Source organism: Dermacentor albipictus, chromosome 2, assembly GCF_038994185.2.
Source record: "Dermacentor albipictus isolate Rhodes 1998 colony chromosome 2, USDA_Dalb.pri_finalv2, whole genome shotgun sequence".
NCBI classification, from domain to species: domain Eukaryota; kingdom Metazoa; phylum Arthropoda; class Arachnida; order Ixodida; family Ixodidae; genus Dermacentor; species Dermacentor albipictus.
The window spans coordinates 129712456-129736455 of record NC_091822.1 but is presented as its reverse complement, the minus strand read 5'-3'; the positions used below and the strand labels follow the sequence as shown (position 1 = coordinate 129736455).

The window sequence follows — 24000 nt, the reverse complement described above, 5'->3', positions numbered from 1 at the left end:
TTGTTGCTGGACGTTAGCTTGTTTACTGTAATCCATACTTGTTTAGGGTTATTGCAGATATCAGTAAACTTATGTTCGTAATAACTAGTCCTGGTTTTTTTTTTAATATCAGAGCTTAACTGATGACGAATTTGTTTATATTCAGTCAAACGGTTCAGATTTTTTGCTCTGATAAAAGAGGCAAATAGTCTGTCACGTTCTCTAATTCTTTTCAGAAGGTCGGCATTTATTCATGGCTTTCTGGTTTTTTTACACTTTTTGAACTGTACTCTAGGGAACGCTTGATGGTAGAGCTCGGTAACTGTTTTATTAAAGATGTCATATGCTGCAACGGAGTCAGACAGTTGAAGAACATCTTCCGAGCTTGTTGCCAGGTGGCCTTCCACGTAATCTGCCCTTGCCTGCCTTCTGCAACACAGGAAAACACGGTGTACACGGATGCAGGGCTATACCCGTGGGACAAGCACACTAGAACACACAGAGTAGCTACGGCTGTAGTAGACTACATGGGAGAGACAATCAGCTGCGCAACCATAAGGAATTGCACGGTAGAGGAGGGGGAAGAGGTCGCCATAGCGCTTGCAGTGACCGAAGGCTACCGAAGTAACAGATCACTAACCATATTAACAGACTCCAAAGCTGCATGCAGGCATTACATGCAGGGGAGAGTCTGTAAAGAGGCCCTGCGAATCTTCCTCGGAGCAGGAAACCGCGGAAATAAAGTGAAACACAAACTTTTTTGGATACCGAACCATACCGGGATAGAAGGGAACGTGAGAGCAGACAGTCTAGTTCGCGAGATCACATACCGAGCTGGACAGATAGAGCCTCTAGAGAACCCTACAACGGTGGAGCCGACGTGTGCGGAAATATTAAACTATTATAAAGGGCAGAGAATCAAATATCCTCCGCCACACACACTACTTACACAACAGGAAGCAGCCGACTGGAGAAGGCTACAAACCGGAACTTTCTATAATCTACACATACTAAGAAAAATGTACCCGACACAATACAGAAACTCCTGCCCATGGTGCGGAGAAATACCAACTCTTTACCACATAACATGGGAATGTAAGCATAACTACACACTCCATAAACATAAAAACCCGAGTGCGGAGCAATGGGAGGGCCTGCTCACCAGCAGCGAGCTCACCGCCCAAAGGGCAATGGTGCAGCACACGTGCGAATTGGCCAGGCTCAGTGGAGCCTTAGAATAGGGGCACACCCGTGCTGAAGAGCCAAGCAGCAAGCGCAAGATGGCTCACCACTAAACCCCTTGATTGAATCAATAAAGTTTCTCTCTCTCTCTCTCTCTCTCCGAGCTTGTTTCTGCTACTAAGTTTCCGAAAATTATGGCCTTAGCTTCATTAATTATTCTGTATGTAATGGGTGCACATGTGCTGGAAAGGACATAAAAATAGGTAAATTATCACTAATATCAGCTATTAGTACACTTGCTTGCACATCATCCTTTTTGTAACTTCTAAAACACACATCTAGTACAGTATGGCGCATGTCTGTCACTCTAGTTGGCATATGTATTACATTTTCAGAACCAAACAAGATAAAAATAGCAAGCATTCTTTGCTGACTAGAATCAAGCTATAAAATATTGATATTGAAATCACCACAAATACCTACAGGCGACTTAACCTGCATGCACTGCTCTAACATATTTTCAAGGAATGCTAAAAAATAGTCTGTGATCCAGAAGGCGGCCTCTATACAGCGGCAGATATGGTACCAGCACACTTTAACATGAGACATTCAAAGTGTTTATTTATTAAACAGAACTCTTCTATGGTGACATAATTTAAGTAGTTCAATATATAAATAGCCACACTTCCCCATTTCCTATCACTGCGCGAAATTGATACGCATTAGTATCCTGGAAACTGTATCACATGATAAACGTTGGGGGACGAAGTGTTTCAGTGAAAGCTAAAATTTCAAATTTATGGTCTAATGCATTTAGGAATTCCACCGAATCCTGTTTATTCCGAAGGCTTTGAGCATTGAGATGGAATAAGGAAAATTTATTTTTTTCTCGTAGGTACTTTGAATGTTTGAACAAATCAGCATCATGATAAGGATATGCGAACGGGACTGTCATTTTCAAGGGTGTCAGTGCTATCAGTTACCGCCATGCGCGTACCGCCCGTTACTCAAGGTATCTTATCCAGACCGTTTGTCGTCCTAATGCTGATAGCTCGGCTGCGGCGGCCGTGACGAACATACATTTTCCATTCTTTAGCCAGGTAATCTCATACTCTTTTTTCGCCGTTTTCTTTATTTTCCAAAAGAGCGTCTTGGGCCGCTATATTGTAGCGATGCCTTATGCCTTATTCTGTGCTATTCTTATCATCCACCACACACGGCCGCCTAATCGCGTTGATAATGTGGGCAGACCATCGCTCTGACCACTGGTCCAGTGCGAAAAGTCTCAAAAACCATAGAATCGGAAAAGGCACTGCTACAACATACTGGCCTTGATCTGTTGTAAAGTTTTCATTGAAGAATATTTCAGATTTCGTTTGCTTTAGCTGTCCTTTTTTGCAAGCCATGGGTTTCTGGTTGAACGGGATACGAAGCGTACAAGAACAGATAAGGGTGCAGTGGTGGCGTAGAGGTAGAGCATCCGCATCGCGTGCAAGAGGACAGTGGACAGTGGACAGACGCAATTTTCCCCTGGATTAAAAAAAAAACAAAAAAATCCTCATGTTCATAAAATTGCATAAACAGGCCTGCAGTGCGGCCTGATCCCGGTGACCAGAACCGGTAACGCACGCCCTCATCAGAGCAGGATTCGCCACCCTGGTGAAGTATTTGGCCACAACCTTTTATACGAATACAACAATCAAACCCACGCACTCAGCCCCCAGCAGCTGCGAAGCTACTGACCACGGCGGTGGTTAGACCTGTGAGGCAGCAGAGGGTGCTAAGAATCCGTAGATCTGGACAGGCTGCCATTGGAATCTGAACCTGGCAACGTTTAACGCCAGTATGTTATCTAGTGAGAAGAGTCTAGCAGTGTTATTGGAGGAATTAGAAGGAAGTAAATGGGATGTACTAGGGCTCAGTGAGGTTAGGAGGACAAAAGAAGCACATGCAGTGCTAAAAAGTGGGCACGCCTTGTGCTACCGGGGTTTAGCGGAGAGGCGAGAAGTAGGAGTCAGATTCCTGATTAAAAGAATATAGCTGGTAACATACAGGAATTCTATAGCGTTAAGGAGACGGCGGCAGGTCTTGTTGTGAAACCTAATAAGAGGTACGAAATGAAGGTTGTACAGGTCTACTCCCCTACATCCAGTCATGACGACCAGGAAGTCGAAAGCTTCTTTGACGACGTGGAATCGGCGATGGCTGGAGTGAAAACAAAATATACTACACTGATGGGCGACTTCAATGCCAAGATAGGCAAGAAGCAGGCTGGAGACAAGGCAGTGGCGGAATATGGCATAGGAACGAGGAATAGCAGGAGAGAGTTATTCGTAGAGTTTGAAAAACAGAATAATATGCGGATAACGAATACCTTCTTCCGCAAGCGGGATAGCGGAAAGTGGACGTGGAGGAGCGTGAATGGTGAGACTAGAAATAAAATAGACCTTATACTCTGCGCTAACCCTGGCATCATACAAGATGTGGACGTGCTCGGCAAGGTGTCCTGCAATGACCATAGGATGGTAAAAACTCGAATTAGCCTAGACTTGAGGAGGGAACGGAAGGAAATGGTACATAAGAAGCCGATCAATGAGTTATGGTAAGAGGGAAAACTGAGGAATTTCGGATCAAGCTACAGAACCGGTATTCGGCTTTAACACAGGAAGAGGAACTTCGTGGTGAAACAAAGAGCGACAGTCTTATGGGCATGATTACTGTGTGTGCAATAGAAGTTGGTGGTAACTCCGTTAGAGAGAATACGAGTAACCTATCGCAGGAGACGAAACATCTGATCAAGAAACGCCAATGTATGAAAGCCTCTGAACCTACAGCAAATACGGAACTGGCCGAACTTTCGAAATTAATCAACAAGCGCAAGACAGCTGACATAGAGAAGTATAATATGGATAGAATTGAACATGCTCTCAAGGCCTAAAAGCAGTGAATAAGAAACTAGGAATTGGCAAGGATCAGATGTATGCGTTAAGAGACAACGCAGGCAATATCATTAGTAATATGGATGAGATAGTTCAAGTGGCTGAGGAGTTCTATAGAGATTTCTACAGTACCAGTGGCACCCACGACGATAATGGAAGAGGGAATAGTCTAGAGGAATTTCAAATCCCACATGTAACGCCGGAAGAAGCAAAAAAAGCCTTGGGAGCTATGCAAAGGGGGAAGGCAGCTGGGGAGGATCAGGTAACAGCAGATTTGTTGAAGGATGGGGGGCAGATTGTTCTAGGAAAAGTGGCCACGCTGTATACGCAATGCCTCCTGACCTCGAGCGTACCGCAGTCTTGGAAGAACGCTAATATAATCCTAATCCATAAGAAAGGGGACGCCAAAGAGTACAAAAATTATAGACCGATCAACTTACTGTCCGTTGCCTACAAAGAATTTACTAAAGTAATCACAAATAGAATCAGGAACACCTTAGACTTCTGTCAGCCAAAGGAGCAGGCAGCATTCCGTAAAGGCTACTCAACAATAGACCATATTCACACTATCAATCAGGTCATAGAGAAATGTGCGAAATATAACCAACCCTTATATATAGCTTTCATTGATCACGAGAAAGCATTTGATTCAGTCGAAACCGCAGCAGTCATGGAGGTATTACGGAATCCGGATGCAGATGAGCCGCATGTAAAAATACTGAAACATATCTATAGCGGGTCCACAGCCTCCATGAAGTAGGCAACAAAATCCCAATAAAGAAAGGTGTCAGGTAGGGAGATACAATCTCTCCAATGCTATTCACAGCATGTTTACAGGAGGTATTCAGAGACCTGGATTGGAAGAATTGGGGATAAGAGTTAATGGAGAATGCCTTAGTAACTTGCGGTTCGCTGGTCATATTACCTTGCTTAGTAACTTAGGAGACCAATTGCAATGCATGCTTACTGACCTGGAGAGGCAAAGCAGAAGGGTTGCTCTAAAAATTAATCTGCAGAAAACTAAGGTAATGTTTAACAGTCTCGGAAGAGAACAGTAGTTTACTATAGGTAGTGAGGAGCTGGAAGTGGTAAGGGAATACATCTACTTAGGGCAGGTAGTGACCGCGGATCCGGATCATGAGACGGACAAAATCAGAAGAATACGAATGGGCTGGGGTGCCATTGGCAGGCATTCTCAGAACATGAAAAGCAGGTTGCCATTATCCCTCAAGAGAAAAGTCTATAACAGCTGTGTTTTACCAGTACTCACGTATGGGGCAGAAACCTGGAGGCTTAAGAAAAGAGTTCTACTTAAATTGAGGACGACGCAACGAGCTATCGAAAGAAGAATGATGGGTGTAACGTTAAGGGATAAGAAAGGGCCAGATTGGGTGAGGGAACAAACATGAGTTAATGACATCTTAATTGAAATCAAGAAAAAGAAATGGGCATGGGCAGTACATACAATGTGGAGGGAAGATAACCGATGGTCATTAAGGGTTACGGACTGGATTCCAAGGGAAGGGAAGCGTAGCAGGGGTCTGTAGAATGCTATGTGGGCGGATGAGATTTAGAAGTTTGCAGGGACGACATGGCCACAATTAGTGCATGGCCGGGGTAATTGGAGAAGTATGGGAGAGGCGTTTGCCTTGCAGTGGGCCTAACCAATCTGATAATGATGATGATGATGTACCAATGTGATGCATATAATGACATTCCGAGCACGTTAGGAAGACTGCATCCTCAGAAAGCTCTTCGTTGCATGTAAGATATCTGTCAGTCATTTTTCCAATTGTCACAGACCGAGCAGTCGGCAGCAACGGCTACCAGGAATTGACATATGTGTACGTACGAGCGTCCTCCCAACGGTGACCAACACTAGGAAACATGCGCACGACGTACAACAGTCCTGAGCAGATGACGGCAGTTTCAGTAACAAGTAAAACGTTACACCCGGCGTCATCTTTGCGCGAGTGGTGCAGCTATGACGTACTAAGATGTTGCATTGCCCTCGAAAAGCATTCCACAATCAGTTAAACACTGCCAGAAGAGCGCACAACCAATGAGCTCGATGAACTATCCTTTCTGCAACGTCCACTGCAGCGGTTCCGGCTTCTTGCCTCTAACAAGAAGGCGGCGACCAGCTTCACTTTTGGAGAGGCATCTCTGCTTTAGAAGTTTAAACATACAACCTCCTTGTAACGAACCCACTCTTTGTCAATGCCCCGTCACGCAACACATGAAGACACCTTATAGAGGGCGTTCCAGCTAACTTTAACCAGGATATAAAATAGACCGATGCGTTGAGAGACGACGCAACCAAATGCATGTTGCTGACTGTAGTATGAAGAAAGTTGCACTAGTTTTTGTATTCTGCCTAATTGCATAAGTGGCCAAGATTAACCAACTACGAAAGCAACGAATTTAGGCAGAAAATTAGAATGAGAAAGTTGTAGAACGCTTAGCAAAACGTCCGATTAAACAGTTTCGAACTTTCTATCAGGCATTAGTATGGTTCCGCTTAGTGCAGATGCCAGCTAAATAAAAACAAATATCACGTGACATGTCGGCTTGCACGCCCTGACTGCAGCGTTGCCAAACGCTCTGCATAGAGACGAACATAGCATTTAGTCGGATGTGCAGCCGCTGCGCCTGCTTATCGCTATTATTAACCGCCGCGAGGTAAGCACATTGGCGGCGTAAATATGACAGCCAGTGCATGCGTCAATGCTCTGTCGCCTTCTGAGCGACAGCACACCCTGCTAGATGTTATGTTCATTCGTACAAGAAACGTCCAAGACCGCTGCAATCACGATGCGCAGGCGGGCATGAAACGTGATATGTTTTTTTTTTAATTTTAATTCGCGGGCATCTGCAATAAGCGGAATAACATTTACTAAGTTAGAAACTGTTTTATCGGATGTTGTGCGAAGCGCCTTACAACGTTGTAATTGGAATTTCTTGCCTAGCTTTGTCGCTTCAGAAGTTGGTTATTAACCTTGACTAATTATACAAATAAGCAGGAAACAAAGAATTGCATTACTTACTACATACAATAGTAAACAACATACATTTGGTCGCGTCATCTTAGAGTGCATCCACATGGTTCTTAACAATGCCTTAAGTTAACTGGGGCACCTTGTATTGAACACGATACCAGTATCAATAGAACCAAATTCTATGGATGGGTATATCGGTCCCCGTTGGGGTTACAAAGACGCAGCTCTGGAAACACTTGGTGGAGTTCATCCTGGAAATTCTTAGAGAATAAGATGTTGCGGCAGAACCAATCCGCGTTGACTGTCGACCGTAATGCCTTGGCATTTAATCAACAGGTTGACACAAGGTAATGCTACCGTCGAAACGAGTTATGTGTGCGGACAGTGCAGGAGTGGGACTACTTTTCCACGCTTCCCTAAAAAAGATTCGGTGCCATGTAGCCCCGCCACCGTGAAGCCTGCGCATGATCTTCAAAGTGCATGTCAAACAACTGCATGCGAATGCTGAGAAACAAGCCAGGCGACAACTGGGTTTCTATCCTTGTGCAGCTTTTTGCGCACAAGACGATGACGGAGAAAAGCCTCCTCTGTGTCTTCGTCTTGTGCACACAAAACTGCATTCATGTCCTACCAAAATGCCTTAACAGCCATCTTAGTGATCCTCTCTGACGCTTCTTTCTGAACACTTTGCGCCATCTAGTGGCACTGCTGAGAAGTCAGCGCCTGTTATCCGAGAAGAAAAGCGAGGCGCGCAGGTGCCACTTGTTCTTCTCGGGCGGCTGCTAGGTTGTCTCTATGTCCTCCTCACCAGGCGCTCCTTACAGAATTGAGACAACCGCGGGGTCTGTTACGGCGTTGGCCACGCGAATCGCGGACGCCTTAGTAGTCACCTTTCGCGGACGTCGCAGAGACGCGTTGGCGGCGCTCAAGTGTCTTCGAAGGCGATCTGCGACGTCGCCAATGTTCGCGCCGAGTGATGTTTGCCGATTGCGCTTATGACCGGTAGCTTCGCATGCACTGTGCTTTCGACGTTCCTTTCCGTTGAAGCGAGAGGCGCATGAAGTTCAGCAAATTCGCTTGCTGCGGCAGTGATTCCTCATTCCAGAATTTTGACAACGAGTTTTCGCGCTCATCGAGCGAGATGTGTTCGTGTTTACCGGTGCACGCGTGACACCGTGTCGGTTAATTTAGTTAAAACGTGTTGGCGGGCTAGTTTGGTTTGAATTTATGGTAGAATGTATAAGCGCGACTGAATAAGGACGTTGAAACAAGCAGACACAAAAAGACAGCGCTGTCTCTGTGTGTCTGCTTCCTCGTACTTGATCGTTCAGTCATGCTTACACCTTCTATCACCGTTATTAGTTAGTAAGCGAATGTTTACAAGTTTACATATGGACGCTAAAACTACAATCCTTACTTCGTACAGCTTTTCACTAATTTGCTATCGCCATGGGTGCTTCGCCTGTCTGGGGAAGCAGATGTTTTTTTTTTTTTGAGCGCAATTGTGCATAACTGTTTTTTTTTTATTTAGGCTCAGTATTGAATGAAACAAGTTTTAATCTTTACAAACGAACACACTGTGCTTTAGAGCTGCTAATCTATTGTTATAGATCTTTTTTTTTATTTTTCTCGTCTTTTTATTTGCAACTCGCCGCGATTAGCCTCACGTGCAATCCCGCGCGAGCGAAAGTTGTTGGCTGTCAGCGAAGCATGGACAGCGCGCACGCAGTGATAACTTTTCTTGACCGAACTTCTTGCCTATCTTCCACGGCATTGGCTGTTTGTATAGAACGAAGTCTATGCTCTCAATTGCTCTGCCGCCTCCTCGTGGACGTCGTCGCTTTGCTGAAAATCAGCGTCCGCTGGAACTGATAGCCTGCAGTTCCTGCGAAAGCTCTATAATCGCCAGCACCACTGGCGGAGCCCTCCAGCTAGGTTACATCCATCAGCTTCTTCTGTGACGGGACTAATCACTAATCGCTGGCCCTACCACTGCCGCATACGAACGAACCCAATCGGCGTCCACGTGAAGGAAACGCCTGCAGTTGGACCAATGCAGGGCGTTGCGCATGTGCCGAGCGTGGCCTGCGCCTTGGCAATGCAGATGCTGCGCAGGGCAGCAAGGAGGCGACAATAGAGCAAGCTCGCCGACGATACAAATCTGACTGAGTACATCGTGAACTTTCAACTCGCTCATTAGCGGCAAGAGACACCCTGCCGACGTAACTTTAGCCCTGATGTAGGCGCCTCTAGCGGCAGCGTGTGCATACCTAAGCCACAGCAGCGACAGTGCCATTAAATAGAGTACGGCCGCCGGCCACGTTCATCGCTTTGTTTACTTCCGGATCATTTACAATTCAACTGAAAATTGCGGTTCTCGGAGTTAACTGCCATAAGTTCGCATCCAAACCGCAAAACCTGCTGGGTTGTAGGGTGCCGGAGTGTTAAAAGCAATGCGATTTATTTCGTCGGCACGGTTATGGGAGAAGTGCGGAAGCAGCAGCCTAAATTTTGCGCCCAGCTGGTTCACTGAACAAAGTCAACTACACGTTCCGTATTTTCGATTAAATTTTTTCTCATGACAAACGGGCGCATCGTAGAGTTGCCTGCAGTACGTTTCTTTTCCACTTGGTTGCGCTTGATTTGTTCAGGAGGCCGGATATAATGTGCACGAAGTTGATGAAATTAAAATGATAACACCTGTTGAGTGGAGCTCGCACATTGAAACATTAGATATACTTCCGGTAGAATGTCAGGACCGGTACTTATATGTGTTAATTACCTTATACGATTTGGCAAGAAGCAAACACACGCAGCCATGCTGAGACGTCTTCAGGGTCAAATCTGGTTGTAATTCATATATATTTCTTCAAGAATTGTTTACTCAATAGAGAGAGTTCGCATTCAAAAATATATGCCCTTATCTAGCGATCAGTGGCACACATGAATAACTACTGCGTTTTTCAAAGCAATGACTGCCGTTTTGCGACAGCAGAAGTGGCATGTGTCAACGGAACAAATGTGTTTTAGTATACTTTACATCAATACAACGGTGTAATGAGCGGAAGCATAATTATTGGCTGAGGGCAACTTGGGCACATAGGGTTACCACCAACGACGGTTGTTCAAACGTCATAAGGAGCCGCAAATGAACCCAATCTTACAAACTGCTTTCATACAGACGAGAACATTCGCATCGTCGGTGCTCCTATTTCTTGAGTAATAATAACTGAACTTTGCTTTGTCTTTATCCCATTCGAAAACCTCTAATTTCTCATCAGGAACAGTACCGGGTAATGTGAGCTTGTTTGAAACGCAGCTCGTTTCGGCAAGGAGCGCGTCGGGTCACGGGTATTCAGTACCCCCAAACCGAAATCATCTGTAGACACCATCATGAGCACTAGTTTTTATAAAAACTGGGACTGGCCATCAAGTCTTCAGAGCTTTATAACTTCTACTTTCAGATCGTAATTCCCCAAACCTTATATGCTTTTCTTCACGAAAGAGCACTTGAGACACGTCGCTGACTTGTGCACGAATTGGACATGTGCACGAATTGGACATAATCTAGGGAACGTGCAGAGCAATAGCCGCAGTCTACTCACATTTTCGCGGAACGCCGGCGTGGCAGTGGCTTGAATTATTCGTATGTTATTAGGCTTAAAACAAGAACTGTGTGGGCATGCTGATTAAGCAGGTAAGTTTTAAAATAAACTTGTCCTTTCTTGCTTCCACCGTCGTTTAATTTCTACAAATGAAGTTTGCACCTCCCCCTACTTCTCCCTGCATTTATAATAGCTTGAGCAACGCACATACCGCTGATTTCGCAACCGCTACCTCGTGCATTTCGTAGACGGGGCCTGCTGCGGACATAAACTTTCTCTGTAGGTTAGCGCATCGAAAGAACGCATCCAAGTCTCCCATTTCTATGAATCCCGTCATTTTTTCGCGGGCATGCAGTTTGTTGCCATAACTAGCAACGCGCCTACCTCGGGCTGCGATTTTTAACATGGTGGCGAAATCACCTGCTGTTTCCTCCATTCATCGCCTCCGAGTTCACGCTCTGCCCAGTCGTACAGGCAACTGCACCAACAAACGCCAAAACAGCGGTGATATTGCGCTTCCTAATAGCCGATGGTGGCGCTGCCTGGTAAGGTGGATCATACCTACAGCACGGCACGAGTCGTCGACCCCTTCTCGTTCACGCCATCCAGCGTCCAGCGTGCTTGCCTCACCTCTGTAAATTGGCGAAGGTATAAACGCCGTTCGCGCATCCTCATCTACCACACCATACAGATGCCAGTGTTCGTATTCTGACCTGCTGCTCCTGCGGATCGATGAGTAGGCAGCAACACTCCTTCACCTGCAGTTCCTTAATTGAGCATTGTCAGCGGTTTGGTCGCAACTGCTGTGTTCAGCGTCACCGCCCACACCTGATTGATCTGATAAGCCCAAAAGACCACCACCGCTGGGTGCATATCAATAGTTACGAGCGTGTCTCGGAAATCTTCAACATGAAATGTCGAACATCCACGTCGCCGTGCAAAATGTACTGTAATAATTACAGCACAACCTGTTGGCAGGGAAGATAAAATAGCGTGATGTAACTCATCTTCCGAGAACGAAAGCCTCTTACCGTGGCGAGCAGCCGCGAACGCCACTCCGCTGAAGCTCATGAATCTGTGATCCGCCCAGCTATGCTGCAGGAAAGAGAGTATTTTAGACCACGGACTACTACTCCTAGCGATTGTGAATACATGTCAATTGACCATTAACGTACGCTTGAAAATAGCGAATAAACTTGCACAAATCAACGCTTAAGACGCTTGGCGCGTCACAAAGCAACCATTTAGTTATAAATAATAAGCTTACGTATTTTCGAGATAACTATGAAGAACGAAGGTATGGGACGCTTTAGTCCCCTAAATCACGCTCTGATAGGCTGTTTTATTTCTTTTGCAATCTTAACAAGAAAACAAGACCAAAGAAATACTTATTTCTGATTCGACGCCTTTCCGCCATTAGCCCCCGGCTATTGATCAAAAGCTTTCGCGCTACACCCACTTACCAGCCTGTCAGGCAGCTTCATAAAACCGCAAAAACTCACCGCGTCAAAGTGACGTGTTGGCATTAAAGATGCAATAATATGGTGAACCAAACTGAATTTTCTTCTGAATAGCCGCAGGCAGCCCCGTTCCGAAAGGAATAAAAGATGGCTACCGCCGATCGCTCAGGCGCTGGCTACTCGCACCTGCCGGAGAGCATGGGTTTATTTGCGTATAATAAAGCTTCTTGCATAGCCGGGTAACGTTTCCGAGCATTTTCGGCACATTTATGACCTCATTGAGCCAACTCTTCTTTGCTGTGGATCTGTTTTAGCGTCATGCTTAAGCTTCCGTTCCTTGCCGCCACGATTTTCGACCAGCCACAGCAAGCTATGAAAGGGCACGCGGACCAATCGCTGACGCCGGCCCCACCCTCTTCATCCGTTTATCGAGTTTCAGTGGGCTCGCTCTTCCCCATCGAATCCCTCTCCACTTAGTTGTGCTGCTCGCCTCTTGTCAGCCAATTAGATAAGACAAGCCGCTCAGCGTAGACAATGTTGTTCGTTTTTCACGCAAACAAAAGTTACCTCCTATGACCGAGGAGAGCGTTTGATTGGTCAGTTCAGACAACCCTGCGGGTGACCGCCCGGAGCTTGCATAGGCGGTTACGCAAATTTGACTTCAGGAGATTGGAATAAAAACATATTGGAATAGCTTTACGTTATAGGCCCCAGTTGCGAATATTGCAAAATCCTTTGCTCATGCGACTTCAACAGCATTGTGCTACGACCTTCAATGGCAGCATCTGTCACCTTTGCGCGGAACAATGTGCTTTCGCGTAGTGCTAAGAGATGTCGCGTTGGGCGCAGCGGTGCGAGATGCCACCCCTATTTCGGTGCAGCAAACTGCACATATTGCGGTCTTAGATCAAGAAATGAATAATGAAGTGGAATCAATACGAAAGGAAATCAAACGTATGTTCGAGTAATATAAATAGTTGGTTTTTTACATACACGGAGAGACCTACTATACCACCTACCAAAACAACGTGATGATGAAGAGAAAGAGAACGCACATACAATAAACCGTACAACAGATTGCGACTATGCTTAATATGAGGCCCAAAAAGCGACTTCAGAGGCAATGCTGATGTCTACGCAAAACGTTTTCATAGCCCGCTAGGAATTCAAAATCAGATATCTTGTAAAGGTGGGAGGTTATCCAAAGCGTTATGACCGAATTGTTTTCGTCTGTCAGTGGTTACAGAATCAGTGAGACAGTGCAGAATGTCATGGCTTATACTACTTTTGAATTTTAAAAAAATCTGAGTAAGATTAGGTTTGAGGGCAAACTCTGGAACATCTATTGATCTATGGTAAGAAACTGGCTTCTAGCACGCAATACCATTGCGACAAATATACAAAATACAAATATACAAATAGCATAGAAACAGCAGAACTAGTAAAGAAAGTTGGCAACCATGTGCAGTTTATACAATTCATCCCCGATGATGTAAGAGAAAGAGAAATAGTAAATCGGTTGGAAAATACAGAAACGAAGAAGTCCTAGGAGTTACACAATGCCCGCCAACAATATATCACGAGAAGAAATTCTCTCGATAACTCAAATAGAAGGACGTTGCTTTTCCATGCTCGGGCTTGAGTACAAAGGCGTACAGAAGAAAATATTTGCCAGAGGAGGCGACTGTTACATACAGCAGAAAACATCGAGTGTGTAGATTGCATAAGAAAACAAATTACGGGCAAAGCCGTTTGGAAGGGCCATCTTTCAAAACCGCTGGCGTTCAAAGCTGATGGGAACATTAACAAGTGAGCGACGGAAACATCAAGGGACCAGTATAGGGTTGGTGGGAGATATAAAGAGAGAGAGAGAGAGAACCCTTTATTTAAAGGCCGATATTTTAGCCGCCGTAGAGACATCGCTGACATGGGGAACAGAATTTGGGAAAGAAAGACACAAAGATAGCGAAGCAAAAAAAGAAGACGTTACAGAAATTGGGCACTGAGTTTTCTGAGTCACGGTCGACGGTGTGCAATGTTAGAGAACTTCAGTGTATTCACCATCATACAATGAGGGGACAGAATTCACCACGTGAAAGGTGCATGCGGGTGACAGAGTAGAACTAAAGCTTGTCGAAATGACCAATGTGTTCTAAGTATGTAAATAAAAAGTTTATCGCACGGTTCTGTAGCGTGAGGCTGGCTAAAGAGCCTAACACACAGTAAAATGATAAAGGTATCTGTGTATGTGAATTCATGCAATGTTCATAGGCTGCACGCTCGTCGGCATACGCTCGACGCTCAAACAGAATATGTTCCACGGTTTCAATTGAGCCAGAGCTCCTGCAGGGTGGGCTTGTCACTTGACCGAAGCGGTACTGTAAGTGGTGTCCATAGGTGGTGTTCAGGCGAAAACGATGATATAGAGCTCCCAGAGGGTGAGGTTTGCTGAATGGGAGTCTGGATCTGAGATGTGGGCCAAGTGAGTAAAGGAGAGGGTAATGGTGTGCCGGCAAGCTCCAGAGCCGATCCGTTTCTTCAGAAGTAAATCATTTAGCTAGTTTTGAAGCATCACATCTTGGGAAATAAATCCGCTTATAGTTTTGGCGTTGAAGGCCTTTGCGTGCCACTTCATCTGCTTTTTCGTTTGCCAGAATACCACAATGAGCCGGTAGCCACTTAAATGTGATACAATGACATGATGCAATGAGCAAGTGATGTAGGTACGCGATGTCAAAAGAAATGGGCTCATGGTTGTTTTTTTCTAACAGGCGTCGTATGGTGAGGAAGAGATGTGCAAATGTCAAGCGTTGTGAGAGGTTATGCCACGTGCATCATTTTGTAACTGGCTGGCTATTCAATGTATTTTAGGCTCTGCATAGCGTCATCGGATGGACCAACGTGTTTGTGTAAATCAAGCATTTAAGCATGTGACATGAACCATAAGGTGTATTACAACCTCAAGAAGACGACGAGGGGGTATTAGTACGACGCCAAAGGGACTACTGGTTTTCCTACTACGGCGAAGAAAAGTTGAAAGCTGTTATAACACAACCTCGGGCAATTCGAAAGGCGGTACAAATTAACGCAGTTTGCAGGTATAGCTACTTCGAAGTGAGGTCTGTTGAATGTGGCCGATACCATGGTCAGTGCAGCTTAACCAAGCGGCCCAACGTGCTACCTACTGCTCGCTCATACCAGCGCTTGCGGCCATTTGACGTAATGCACGCTAAAGACGGTGGTAAGTCTGTTGACTGGGTTTGTAACGTCTATGTTATGTTTGAGCCAGTCGGTGATGTGATTTCTTTCTGCGCAATGGTACGGACCTAATCTTTGTAACTGCGTGTAAAACATGGTTAGGTATATTCTTGGCAAACTTAGTTGAGTGGTCGGAGATTGTCAGGTTAAATTTATGCGCACATGAAGTAAAACTCCACTTGGTATCGTGTTATTCAGGCTTATTTTTCACTTGATACACCTGTGTTGAGCCTGGCAAAAACTGTATTATGACATCTGTAACATATTTCCTCCCATTTCATTGTTGGGTCCCAATGGAATGATACAGCTGGCTGCGAGACAATAGAAAATGCAATACAGCTGGCTCAGATCGAGATGTCCTAAAAATTACTAAAACAGAGATGGCTGCTGGGCACGTGGAAAAGGTTTCTTGGAGCAACCTAATAATAAGCTAGAAGCAAAGGCATATAGTAGAGAAATTGGAATGTCCTATCTTCGTGCAATAAATGTTCTATTTACACGAAACCTAAATGAAAAAAATACGCTTTACTTGGTAGATGTTGTGTTAAAGTATTCGTTGTATTCTTCAAAGCACCTAAAAAACTTACCTTGAAAAAAGCAATTGTATCAAATGTTTACCACTTGATAACGACGAAGGCATACCGTTTGGAATTATAATTATTGTTGGCCGACAAAGCATTTGGTTGCCATGAAGGACATTTTTTTCATGCCGTCTTAACCTAGAGTGCAATAAGATATTTGTTCCGCGAATGTCTTAGTAGAATGGTTCCCGTGTATATATATGTAAAAACGCAACCTGGCTGTCTTCCTAATATGAATTTGAACTCCATCTTGATTTAATAGAGGCAACTACGGAAACAAATTTTTTTCTCTACTGGTTGCCGGATCAGGCTGTTGTGCTGGAGCACCAATGCTCGATCCGACTCTGATATACTTGAATGTCGTTTTTATTTGATAGTGTCGAAGTAATACAAGGCAGGAAAACAGTGCCTTAGCTACGCGCCACAAAGTTTGTAGAACGATCCCAAGAATGCTCATTAGTGTACCGGGAATACGTGGGAATGTGATCTTTTCTGGCTTAGCTATATATCAGAGATAGACGAAATTCTTCACAACAATATGATTACAAGCAGGTAGCTAATACAGGCTAGGTGATTATTTCCAGCCAACCTCAATAAAATCGTGGCGGGAAGGGGAGAGGCTCTTCTGTGATAATAACCAAGATCGGCAATTCTTCTGTGATGAGTCTCAGACGACTCACGCTGCCAGTTCGATGCGCACACTGCAGGAAAACAAAGCCCCTGCTTGCAATAAATGTGCACCCTCAAATGGTCCTGCGGGGCTATAACGTAAAACTGTTCCAAACTATTGCATTCCAATTCCGCAGTCAGCTCTCCTCCATTGGTCAAAAACTTTTTTGAACCAACCCATTACTGACTGTCATGCGACGTCACCAAAATTGTGATAGCTCCCCATCTGATATGACGTGTACAAACTGATTATGCATCATTGGACCGAAAAAAAATGTTATTTCTGATTCGACAACCTTTAGCCATTAACCCCCGGCTATTGGTCAAAAGTTTTTGGGCTGCATCCACTTTACCTGCCTGTCATGACGTCACAACACCGCGAAAACTTACCGCGTCAAATTGACGTGTACGCGTTAAAGATGCATTATTATGCCGAAAAACTTTTTTCCTGAATATTCCTGAAAGGAATAAAAGCTGGCAGCCGCCGATCGCTCGGGCACTGGCTACTTGCACCTGCCGGAGAGCTTGGGTGTATTTGCGTACAATAAAATTTTTCGTGGCAGCGTAGCGTCTTCGAGCACTTTCGGCAGGCTTACGGCTTCGTTCTGCCTATTCTTTTTTGCTCAGGATCCGTTTTAGCGTCATTCTTATGCTTCCGTTACATGCCGCCGCAACTGTAGACGAGCCACCGCAAGCTAAGAGAAAGCAGACCAATCGCAGACGCCGGCATCACCCTCTTCATTAGGTTATCGATATTCACTGCACTGACTCGACCCCATCGAATCTCTCTCCACTTGAGCGCGCTCCTCGCCTCTGGTCAGCCAATGTCGAATACGACAGTATTATAACCAGAAATTACCCTGTGCATGCCGGGTGTGCTGTATAACGAGTCGTAGTTTTAGCAGATATGAAGCTTAGCTGGCTGCGGTGCTCATAGTTCTTTCTTTTGCAAGCAGATTTTACAATCCCGAAAAAGCTCGACACATTTGCAAAGTGCCCGTCTTGTGCGTACTCCACTTACGTGTTTATTAAAGCGACTAGACCGAACCTGAACACTTTAAGTCTGCATGATGTTTAGTGGTATGTGCAGGTGAAAGCAAGATATTTCGAAAGGCAGTTTTCGTGATGAGGTAGGTTACGTTGCTAGGTGGCTACTAAGCCGCAAATTTAATTAGGTAAGCCATGCGGTGGGCGTACTGCGAAGGATTCTCGACCCTTGTATATACTGTAATGCGTACATTGGACCACATGCAGTAGCGTTGCACATTAACTGCTTCCGCAATATCGTGTTCCACAAACGTTTGCCCCGCACTTGGAAAGAGAGTAGTGAGTGAGTGAGTGGAAAACTTTATTAGCTCTAGATTCGATGGTCTTCTGCGGCCTTCAGATTGCTTCGTACATCTTGTAGCACAACGGTCAGTTGTCCTTAAAAATTTTCCAGAGCCACAATAGCTGCAGTGACCAAAATAAGGTATCGCGTAAGGAAACGGCAAAATAGTCAGTTCGAAGCGAACGACTGTTGTTGTTGATGTTGTTCCTCGGCGCAAGTGACACATACAGATCGTGGGGGATTGGTGAAGAATGGGGTGGTTTGGAGGAAATGGATGAAAAAAATTCAGTAACCAATAAGACAGGGAAAGACATATTCCGCTCGGTTTTCAAAATTCAACAGCCGTCATGCGAAAGCGAATGGAAAATTATGCAAATAATTCCCTTAATTTACTGTTTAAGAAAGGCAGCCTAATGGTGTCAAGAAAAGTTAGAGGACGCTTAAGCTTCGCCTTGAAGACTGAAACGTGATAGCATTTAAAAATCCGTGGCTGCTTCTCAAGCTCCCCGGTAACTGCAGCTTATGTAGCCGTAATTCCAACCGGAAAAAGCAGGTGACGAACCTTATACACAAAGGCGCGCTTTCGGGTAGAAATGCGGCTTCTTGCATGAGCCAATCTAGGAGGTGATGCACAGCAGCGCCAAAAAATTACATCATTTCAGGTTTCTGTTATACTTCTCACTTGATTATTTAAATGTGAGAATGTTTAACATAAAATGCATAATTTAAGCGGGACAATGGGACAGTGCGACAAACTACAACAGGACCGAGTCACATGAGCAAAAAAAGAAAAAAAAAGAAAAAGTTAGTTTGACAGATATGGCTCCATCCTTACCACATGCACCCCTTCGGGTAAGTGCTTACAGCGACTAGAGCTATTGTCACTGTAAGGAACGACCTCGTATTTCACGTCGCTAAGGCCGCGGATCACTTTATGCAGCTTAAAGTACCGCCTTTGGCGTTTTTCGGGGAGTCAACGACGGCGTATGGGTATCCAGACCCATACTTTGTCGCCGGGAGTGCAGAAAATAGACCTGCGTTGAAGATCGTATGGTTTTGCATTTTGGTCCTTCTTAATGCAGATACGTATGCGGGAAGCTGCCTGGCTTCTTCGGCACACGAAGAAAATTCATCAACGTCGTTAGGTATGTCATCACACTCATGAGGCAGCATGGCATCCAGCCTTGTCGTGGCTTTGCGACCGTGAATCAAGCGGAATGGTGGCATCCTAGTAGTTTCTTATCGAGCGGTATTGTAGGCGAATGTTACATAAGGCAAAATCTGGTCACAGATCTCACGTTCTACGTCGGCATACATGCATAGCATGTCTGCGAGGGTCTTATTAAGTCATTCCGTTAGTCCGTTCGTTTGCGGATGATACACGGCTGTTTTCCGGTGGCTTGTACAACTCAGTCTGAGAAGCGAATCAAGAAGTTTGGCAGTGAAGACGGTATCGTGCGCCTCTGAGCAATTCGACACACACACTGGTTGGGCATCGAAAAACTGGCTCTCTCTTTATTTTGGTTGCTTTTATATCTTCGTGTGAGAGGGTGCCGCATGCGCAGAAGGGGTTAGGGGAAAGAAGAGTGCGCTGCTATCAGCTCGTCTGCTTCCGTGGTGGCGAAGTATGATACATCTCCTTTCCCTTAGCGAAAACAAAAAAGACTATGACCACAAGGCAAGCAAAAAAAAGCTAGGAGACTTGACAGAAATTCGCTTCATATTGCAGACGTTGAGGCTTGTTGCGCTGACGGGTCGACCTGCGGGGCTCTGCTTCCGATGTCTCCACTTTGGGGAAGACCTGTATGTTGGCTTGCGGATGACCAGTTAACCAGGGTGCACTTTGGCCTCGTTCTGGAGGCTCCTGTCTTTCGTTTTGTAAGCTACTATTTTCAGCGTTGCTGTTGTCGTCATCTTCGTCTACCCTGCGGTATTTTTCCCGCGTTTGCAGCAGGTGTTATCTGTTCCGCCTTAGAAGCCTTCCATCCTCTGTCTCCACGATGTGGGACCGGGGAGCCGCTTCTTGAAGTACTCTTGCCTTACGTGACCAGTTGTCATCCAGTATACGTACCGTGTCTCCTTGCTGCAAAGGGTGCAGCGCTTTGCCCGTGGCCCGCTGTTGATGCTTGACTATTGGGCATCCCAGCTCAGTGCTGTATTCCGGAACGTTGGTGTGCAGGCGCCGTCCCTGTAACAGTTGGGCAGGTGAATGGCTATCCTCTAGTACAGACACACGATAAGACAAGAGTCCTAACGAAAAATCGTCGCAAGATTCAGTGGTCTTTTTCATAATGCGCTTAACTATCTGTACTCCCTTTTCAGCAAGTCCATTTGATCTCGGAAATCACGGGCTTGATTTATTGTGCTCAAAATCATATCGCCTTGCGAAGTCTGCAAACTCTTTGGATGCAAATTGAGGCCCATTGTCTGTAAGTACTTGCACAGGGATCTCGTAGCGCGCGAATATCGCGGATGTTTTTTGCACCACCTCATGGGCCGTCATTGTAGATAACTTTTCCACTTCAGGAAAATTGGAGTGCGCATATAACACTACTAGATGCTCTTCCCCGGCGACATGGAATATGTAGATGCGTACTCTGTACCACGGCCATACTAGGTGTCGGGTGCAAAATAAAGGGCTTGGACTGCTGCTTGTATACATACTTTTGGCATGCGTTGCACGAACAAATCATTGATTCAATGCTGCTGTCTAGTCCAGGCCAAAAAATAAGAGCGCGCGCTCTTGCCTTGCACTTATTCATACCCAGATGACCTGCGTGTACCTTTGTTAGCATTTCGCTCCTCAAGGACTTGGGTATGACAATTTTGCATCCTTTCAGTGGTATCCCGTCAATGACAGATAGCTCAGCCGTAAACGGACGTAATTCCCCTTGAACCGTTGTTCCGCGCGACAGTTGATGCATTACAGCACTCAGATAGGGATCCGATAGTGTCTCGTCGTGAAGGCGACGTTTTGTTGATGGGGTTACCATGCAGGAGACTAGACGAACTGCATGGACCTCGATGTCCTCCATTGCTTCCGGGTTTGGTGAAAGGGAGGGCGCACGGGAGAGCATGTCAGCCAGGAGCAGGTCCTTTCCAGGAACGAACTGCAAGTCATAATTGTATTTTAGAAGGCGAACAAAGAAACGCTGTAGCCGGGGTGGCATTTCTCCGATGTATTTTTTTGCGATGGCCAACAACAGCCGGTGGTCCGTCTCTATGAGGATCTTGCGGCCATAAGTAAACTGGTGAAATTTTTCGCAGGCGAACAGTATGCCAAGCGTTTCTGGATTTGCGAGTATCGCGTTTCGCTATCAGTTAGCGTTCGCGAGGCGTACATCACAGGGCGCCATTCATTCTGGTGTTTTTGCAATAGCGACGCGCCAATGCCGATGGCTGACGCGACTGCCGAGATCTTTGTTTCTTTAGTTTCATCAAAAAATGGCTGTGGCTTAGCTAAGGTTAAGCCAAGGATGCGAAGCATACTAGCCTTTATTTTAGTTGATGAACCACTGTTTAGCCTGGTGAACTGCTGTTGCTTGGATATATTTGGTTCGGCTAGACGAAGAAACAACTCATGCGTTACTCTGCTTCGCCTTCAAGAGTGGAACGCGACAGCGTTCCCGTCGACCCGCCAGCGACTACGCGCCCCGCATTGGACGCGGTGAGCGTCGAGCAACGCAGCGTTCGGCGCGGCAACGAAATGTGCGCCTGAGCAAGCGACGCACGCCTGAGCCTTAGAAACAGCTCGTTTCTAAGGCAATACCACATTCACTAGAGGCGCTTTTGTGCCGCTTTGAAGCATCGTACTCGTGGCTCAGTGGTAGCGTCTCCGTCTCACACTCCGGAGACCCTGGTTCGATTCCCACCCAGCCCATCTTGCGAGAGTTGAGCGACGCTGCGAGCGACGGCGCGAGTTGGAGCCCTGTTTCTCCGCTGTCGTGACGTAACGGTGTCACGTGGTATGGCATGGGGTCAAAGGTCATTGAAGGCGACACCGCCGCGCCTGAGGAGCTGGGTTGAGCTCTCGTAATAGGCTTCGCATAAAAATGTCAGGAGCGGCGGCGATGTTAATGCCTCGCAGACGTCTTGCCACTCGCGCCGATGGGCGGTAGTCCACTCAAAAACCGTATCGTCCTTGACGAGGCTTCGCAGCAACGCCGTTTTATCGCTGGGTACGTACTTTCGGAAATAGCTGACGACACCCATCATTCTTCTCACGGCATTTTTGTCTTCCGGCGCTGGCATGGCTCGGATGCCTTCAATCAACTCGGGGCTTGGGCGCACGCCGCCTTCATTGATTATGTCACCTAGAAATGTTATCTCCTTCATACCAAACGCACATTTTTCAGGATTAAACGTGAGCCCTGCTTTTTCTGCCTTTTCTAGCGCGGCACGCAAGCGTTGGTCATGCTGGGTTTTGTCAGCACCCCAAATGAGGACGTCGTCGACGTAAACGCGTACTCCTGGGATACTTTTAAAGATCTCAGTCAGTGTGTTTTGAAAGACCTCACTGGCAGACGAAATGCCGAACGGTAGCCTTAGGAACCGATAGCGCCCGAAGGGAGTCGCGAACGTGCAGACGCGTGATGTAGCTTCATCAAGGGGTATCTGATGAAAACCAGAGTTGGCATCCAGACGCGAAAAAAATCGAGCACCTGTAAGCTCACTTTCTATATCTTCGCGGGTAGGCATCGGTTAGTGCTCACGTAATATATTTTTGTTTACTTCTCTAGGGTCCATGCATACTCGGAGAGCGCCGTTCTTTTTTCTTACCACAAGCAGAGGACTTACCCATTTGGTGGGTTCTTCTACTTTGACGATGATGGATGCCTTCTCCATGCGTGCCAGCTCGTCACGCAATGGTTGCTTCAGTGCCAAAGGTACTTTCCGAGCAAGTTGTACGACTGGAACCGCGTCTGGTCGCAGAACCATTTTGTACGATCTTTGTACGCAGCCCCCTCCATGAAAAAGATGTGCAAATTCTGTTTCTGGCCCTGCTTTTCCACTTCTCCTGACTGAGTCGATGTTTGCTGGGACAATGCCGAACTCGATGCATGTACTCAAGCCAATGATCGCTTGGCGTCCTTTCTTGACGATAAAGAAGGTAGTATCTCTCGTGGTACCGTTCATCTCTAGTGCTTTAGTTGCGACACCGAGATGCTTGATCTCGGAGCCGTTGTAGGCAGTCAGCACTGCTGCGCTCTTGCGCAACGTGTTCACTTTCGAGATGCGCTGAAAAATGCTAAGCGGAATCAAGTTGGCTTGGGAACCAGTATCGACTTTCAGTTCTATCTCGTGACCAGAGACCTTGCCACGCACTGTCCAGTCTTTCCCTGGTTTTGTGCTTACGCCACAGATGCTGACGTCAAGGACATCAAAGCTGTCTTCACGATCTTCTTGAATGCCGTGAACTTGCGGGTTGTTCTTGCAGCACGATGAAAACTGATTCTGCTTTTTACATGCGTAGCAATTAAGTTTTTCCGTAGGCTGGACATTGCCGTGGCGCGTGCGCTCGACCACAGTACTTGCACCGGCCTTTTTGTTCTTTGCCGCGTCATATCGGCGAGTGGAGTCTACTTGCACGCGCTCGTTGACCCATGCAGCATTTTGTTGTGCCGCCGCTTCAGCTGCTTTGCATATTTTCTCGGCTTTTTGTAGAGTCAAGGTTTTGTCCCGCAACATTTTCTCTCGGACAGTCTTGTTATTAGTCCCGAATACAATCTGGTCCCTAATCAGAGACTCTTCAAGGGTCCCGAAATTACAAAGTTTGGCTTGTGTCCTCAGGTCACGTACAAACCGCTCGAATCGCTCTCCTTCATCTTGGACTCGCATACGGAACAAAGGGAGTTCGTAAACCTCGTTTCCTTGCTCAATAAAGTATGCGTCAAACTTCCGCACTAGTGTCTCGTAGTCATCCTTGAGCTCACCTTCGGTGAATGTGAAGTTGTTATAGACCTCAAGCGCTTCGTCACCCGCGGCGCTCAGAAGGATG

The 24000-nt window shown here is 46.1% G+C and overlaps 1 long non-coding RNA gene across 1 annotated transcript; it reads right to left on the bottom strand.

Annotated features, from left to right (window-relative positions):
* Positions 1-268: 268 nt before the first annotated feature.
* On the bottom strand, positions 269-12409 carry LOC139055544 (uncharacterized). The gene is made up of 3 exons (XR_011511847.1): positions 12207-12409; positions 11736-11799; positions 269-408 (listed from the first exon to the last, which is right to left on the bottom strand). It is a non-coding gene; the product is annotated as an uncharacterized lncRNA (long non-coding RNA).
* Positions 12410-24000: the final 11591 nt, after the last annotated feature.